Source organism: Corylus avellana, chromosome ca6, assembly GCF_901000735.1.
Source record: "Corylus avellana chromosome ca6, CavTom2PMs-1.0".
In the NCBI taxonomy this organism is placed as follows: domain Eukaryota; kingdom Viridiplantae; phylum Streptophyta; class Magnoliopsida; order Fagales; family Betulaceae; genus Corylus; species Corylus avellana.
This window is the reverse complement of record NC_081546.1, coordinates 25,211,854-25,218,340: the sequence shown is the minus strand read 5'-3', so window position 1 is coordinate 25,218,340 and position 6,487 is coordinate 25,211,854. Positions and strand designations below refer to the sequence as shown.

Sequence of the window (6,487 nt, the reverse complement as noted above, 5' to 3'; positions counted from 1 at the left end):
AAATTTTGGAGTATGAAAATCCTGATTCCCTATCTTCGAGAATATGCATCCATATCCGATTGAGAACTAGCGACTATTTGTGGTCGCATGCTGCGCGGTACACAACTTCATTCGCAAAGACTGCAATGCTGATGATCTACTATTTCGTCTTGCCCTAAAGATGCATTACGGGCAAGATTGGATGGATATAGCGCAATTGCCTACAATGACACCTGTTCCGTACGTAACGCATGGACAACCACTGAACCAAACCCCCGAAAGCAAGGAAATGATGATTATAGTTCGAGAGGCAATGACATCTCACATGTGAAAAACCGCAAATGATGAGTAATTTATGTTAACTATGTTAGATTTTTTTTTTTTTTTTTTTTTTTTTGGTTTAGGACCATCTAATCTATATCTTAATCAAACTTACTTATTTAATGCAAGTCGCTAAGCCTAGAATTGTATGTGTACCTTTGCATCTAAGTAAACAATGCTATCTAAAAAATTTCACAAACGCCAATCAAGAAATTCAACAATGCTCGGCTCAAAGGACTAACACAATTAAGACAAAATACAAAAAAATATAAATTACAACGGTTAAGTATCTGCTAATAGAGTTAAGAAGTTCATCTTAACATCAACTTGTTACTACTAGATCCGTTGTAACCACCAACATAAAAGAGCACCAATAAGATAATCAAAGCCAACATAGCATGATACATCTTTTGCTTTAACTGGAAATTATTTTCTCTAGATTGGTTATACATTACCATAGATTTCCACATTTCATCCCTAGAATGTTACATGTTTTCCACAAGTGCTATGTATTGTGCTTGTTCAGAAGCCAACAATTTCTCAAGTCTACCAACTTCTGCCTGGGTTTGCTCTTCAATGTCCTTCAACCATTGCATTATTTTTTTTTTCGTAAAATGTCATCTTGTTTTCGGCCCAATGAAAGAAGCCACAATCACCAACTTGCTACAAGATACAAAATTTGGATGAAATGTCAAAATTATACAAAACCAAATAAAATTGGTCCAAAAAGTTAGGCATGAAAAATAAATGTCATACAATACCTTATATTTTTCACACACATATCACTTTCTACTGTAATTATCATTTGTCCAAGAATAACTTACGAAGGCAACAACTCCACAACGACATAATGGACGGCTACTCGACGCATCATTATTTGTAGACATAATTAACTCGTGATGGTTGCGAAGGGAAAATGATTTTGTCAAAGACTATTGACACTGCACTTGAGAGAAATGAGAAGAGATTTCGAATGAAACATCATCATATCCGTTAATGCATAGAACAATAATATTTTGAAAAAAAATATATATATATATATCCATCAATCAAAAAGCATTATGAAAATGGAAGCACGTCAAATCTGAAACTGGTAAAACAAATCTTGTAGGTGAGACTCCTATAACCCTAAACCCTAGGCCCCAAATTTACAAATCCCAAGTCGCAAACCAAAATTTTGAAATAGCAGTTCAGAGTTCGGACCCTTAGACACAGTTTCACCATTGAACCACCATACAAAGAAGCCCCAAGAAACCTCATACTGATCTTAAAAAAAAGGGAAGAAAAAAAAAATTGTAAAAATTGTATCGCAATACAGGAGCATATATACAAAATCAAAATGCCAAAACAAGGTCTATTACTCGGTCAAATTCGGCATATGGACAAGAAAAACCTAACTTCAGGGATGCGGATAAGAGTGTGCTCAATTTAAAAACCAGTTATATCCTGCGGTTTCGGCCATGACAGACATACAGAAATCAGCCTAGCTCAAACAGTTCGAAGACATATTTTCACTGACTAGAAGAAAAACCATTTCCATAACTCATTGCCTCTACCCCTTCTTCTCCATCTTTCTCGAGCCCCTACCATCTTGCTAAACCCTACAATTCTAGCCTGATATAGTTGATCAAGGGATAAAAATCACTCTACTAAGACATCTTGTTTGTCTAGCAGTCATGCTTGACAATTGGATCGTTTACTATTTTTTGGGCAATAACTCTGAAACATTAGCAAGAGCATCTGAATAATTTCTTGGGAACATATTAAATTCAAGTTGCATGTATTTATTTCTTGCCATGCTCGGCCATACCTTCCCCAAGGGGGTAACTCGAGGGTGCGTCATATTAACCTTCTTAGATCTTAGAGGTCCATAAACTATGATTTCAGATATAACCTTTAGAAGATTAACTACTAATATGAATACTCATCCTTTGCCTTACCCTGGAGAAAATATCTATAAAAAAGATCTATTTTATTTATAAAGTATTATATCTTTCTCTCTCTCTACCCTACTTAATTATTAAGAAGAGCATCCGGCGAAATGGGATTTAAGGATGAGATTCTACCTGGGAACAACATCAGTTATATCCTATAAGTGTATCACAATTGTAATGGTATTTTTTGTGAGTTTAATTGATGTAGTGGCTATCTGTTCCATGTTACTCGCCAAAAAAAAAAAAAAAAAAAGGATATTTGTAGCATAGAGAAGTGCATAGGAGTTCCTTCTCTTTTGAATGAACTCTTGGTCTTCAGTTACAATAATTGTAGATCATTGTGCATTGTTACTTTGAGTTTCAGCAGGTTTTGTGCTTCTAGGGACAGAATAGAAGAAAGCTAATATTTTCTTTTATCTGTTTCTTAGATCGATTATTGAAAAGCTTGGCCCTGAAAGAATTTCAAAAGTAAAGATCATTGGGAATCAGGAAGTCAAACAGAGTTCTTATGGCCAACTTGTCTCTCATAAAGGATTATCTTTGGGCTTGAAGGAGCAATTTGCCAAGGAAGCAATAAAGGCAGGTAAATTCTTAATCCTGAGTTGGTTGGCATGCATTTGTTCAATGATATACTTCAAGTGCTGAAGGTGGGGTGGTAAAGGGCCTAAAGGCTTTTTTCTTGCTTTCTGGGCCATCTTCAGCTGAGAAACGAAAAATAGCAGAGGAGGTTGCTTCCATGCTGAAGTTGAGTGTTGAGATTGATACTAGCTCATCTGAAAGGTTAGTCATTCATTTATATTTTGTTTCTTAATCTTTGCCACAGGCTGTTCTTGTCTGCTAGTTTTCATTGTTGCAGAATGTATAGAGTTGGGAAAGAAAGAAAACCAAAAGAACATAAGAACTCATAACTTTTATCTTTGATTTTGGTTACATAAGACTTGGAAATTGTATTTCAATATTCTCTGAGGTGTTGGATTTTGCATTCTGCTTACCACTCATGTAATTGTTATGCTGGAACTAGGTTTTCACAAAACCAAAAACCTTTTTGTGGAATTTCCCGTAAATCTTCACTCTTCTTTATCATAAATCAAAGAATACATAAAATATGATAAAAGGCTAACCTTTTCTTTGTGAAACTTGAAAGAAGAATGGAATTTTGATGAAGATTTTTCTTAAAACCTCATGCCTTCTTCGTTATGCCAAATATGTGGTGCACAACCAAGAGAGTGTGGTCTCTCTTTTCTTTTTCTCTCTCTACCTTAAGTGTAAGGCAAAACAAAAGACAATTTTTTTAATCTTTCAATATTAGTGACGGGCCAGCCTATAATGGGAATTACTACAAATGGATTGACATATTATATCGCAAAACCCATGTTTCACCTTTACCAGAAAGTGAAACATGGGTTACTCTAGACCTCCAGCCAGCCAATTTCTCCTCTAGTTATGTAGAACGGAACTTAAAACAAATGCAGGGACTCGTATTCGTGCCCGGCCATGATGGGGCTTGTAATATATATATATATAGGCAGTGCTTGCAAGAAATTTAACTAAGTGGCTAATAGAATCAAACTAAACCATCACCCAAAACGCCTAATTTAACAAAAGCTTGCTTCTTGTTTAATACAAAACTGATCCAAACAGGCAGTTAATTGAAAGCTCTCCCCCCCCTCTCTCTCTCTCTCTAGCAAAACGTACCATAGCAAAAAGCGAAGAAGAATGATGCTCGGGGTAGGTGGTGCTATCTTCTATGAGACTTGGGTAGGTCTCTAGAGCGCTCATGAAAGCTATTTTATGGTGTAATAACAAAATATGTATAATGAGTAAGGATGAGTTTAAAACTCTTAATGGATCCATAATCGCTACTTGTTGGGATTGGATGTTCTCCGCACACATTTTTTATGGACGCCACCTATATGAGTGTGGAGGTGGTGCAATTTCCTATGAGACTTTGGCAAGTCTTTAGAGCACTCATGAAACCCAGAGGCGCATGGCCTATATAAGGCCCCAACCCGCTATAGAACAACCCGATTTTCTTTATTTGATTTTATTCGACTTTTTGTTTATTTGATTTGATTTGATTTTTTTGTTTTTGGAGAAAGTTATGTGGATGATAAGTTTGTTTTAACTTGTAGATTTAGTTAAAAGAGTTTAACTCTACCATGATTCATTAAGTTCCTACTTATTTATCCTAGGTGCGGTTAAAACTTTCGGGTACCACATCGATGCATGCTTTCAATCTCCTTTTATTCTAATGTTTATAACATGTGGGGGATTGTTGTAATATTTGTTACAAACATTCATTTTTCAGTCATTTGAAAATATTTTATCATTTGATAATATCTTTAGGAGTTTTTATGAGAAATAAAAATCATCTTTAATCATGTTGGTTTATAACCGTTTATATTTATTACTTAGTTATGAGATATAACTTTTATGACCGTTTGTATTTATTACTTAGTTATAAGATATAACTTTTATGACCGTTTATATTTATTACTTGGTTATGAGTTATTAAATAAAAATTAGTTTTAATTGATTTTTACCGTTTTGACCGTTAGTCTTTAACAAGTTTTATTGTAGTTTGACCATTTGATTATTAACAAATGTTTTACCCTTTTTTGGTGTTATGGCTATTTGGTCATTAATTATATAAAGAAAGAAATGCAAACTCATTTTCTTTATAAAGAGTTTTGTCCTATTTTAGAAGACCAATTGCATAAAATTCTATTATATTCAATTTCTATTTTCTCTTTGCGGTTTTTTATTAAGAAGATTAAAGGTTTATTCTACTAGTCTTCATTATTGGAAATGCATCCTTAACGAAGGTAGACGCTATAGTCTAATCCTGGGAGGTTGCGTGTCAAATGATCCGATCGCACCGAATTATACACTCCGAGAGGCACGAATCAACCTTTAAGGACAACGCTCTTGCGTGATTATATAGCATTGTGAGATCTTTCCATACTCTATTTTTCATCTCTTGTATTTTATGTATTTTATTGTCAATATTCATATTGTAATTATTTTATATCAATGAGAATTTATGCAATATCAAAAATTATTTCCAACGGGCGTCGCTACTGTGGTTTCGTCGTGGGTGTCGCCGATCGACTTCCGAAGTAGGTGGGTGTCGCCTGTTAAGAGGTTGGCTGTCATTCGGTGGCCGGTGGATGAAGGTATGGGATGGGGGGGGTGAAAGTCAGACAGGCTCGCAGGGGAGAACACATCCCGTAGCCATGTAGGAGAAGACAACTTCTTTTGCCGTGAGGGAGATTGAGTCCAAAGCTGTGCGCTGGAAAAACAAGAAAAGAAAACGAAGGGTAAAAGGGTAATTTTAGAAATTGGGTTTTGATGGGTCACGTGTGCAATGTACCCTTATCAATATTGTACAGTGTCTAGCCATTCCCAACCCAGTTGCCAAACGCCACCTTATCCGATGGAAAGATTTCTCGGAATCCATATAAGACAAGTGTGAAAGAAATTTTTGACCATGGTGAAGAAGATTAAGGCCTTTTCTTGATATTAAAAAAAATTAAAAAAATAATAATAATGATTTAGATAGAAAAGTAAAGAAATTGTATTGAAAAGAAAAAAAAATTATTTTACTGTGATTTTTTTTTAAATAATAATAAAAAGTAAATAATATGATTTAAAAAGTAAGAATAATTTGATGTTAATTTTTTTAAAAAAAATAAGATGAATAGTTTGATGGTGTTTAGTATTATTTAACAAACATCGACTAAGTAAAAAAGGGCCACTCTTCTTGGAAACTTCATAAACGCTTTTCACCAATATTTCATTACCCAATAAACAGAAAAATAAGGGGATTAATTGGTTCAAACAAAAACAGAATGAAAGAAAGGTTCTCAGCAACTTCGCCAACATCGAATGAAAACATGTCAAGACAAAACATCTTGAGGAATGGATATGATTTAATGGCGATTTAACATGTCAAGACAAAACATCTTATCATGGCATGCGATGTATGAAAGTCCAAAGAGGCAGAGGAAAATATATAAAAAAAAAAAAAAATCATATATGAAATTAGAAATTAGTGATACGGAAGGTGCTTTCGTACAACATAAAGACATCATGTTAAAAAAAATAAAAATAAAAACATTTTCTTAGATAAAAGTAAAGGGGAAGTAAATGTAAGTTGTCCTTTATTTAAGAAGCCATCTCGGTAGCATACTTTTTCATATTCTCGATATTTAAAAAAACATGAAGTCAATCCCGCAACCCCTTCTCTCTTT

The 6,487-nt window shown here is 34.3% G+C and overlaps 1 protein-coding gene across 1 annotated transcript in view; it reads left to right on the top strand.

Annotated features, from left to right (window-relative positions):
* LOC132185812 (uncharacterized) overlaps nucleotides 1-6,487 on the top strand; it is a 10,981-nt gene that overhangs the window by 3,292 nt on the left and 1,202 nt on the right. The window lies entirely within an intron of this gene.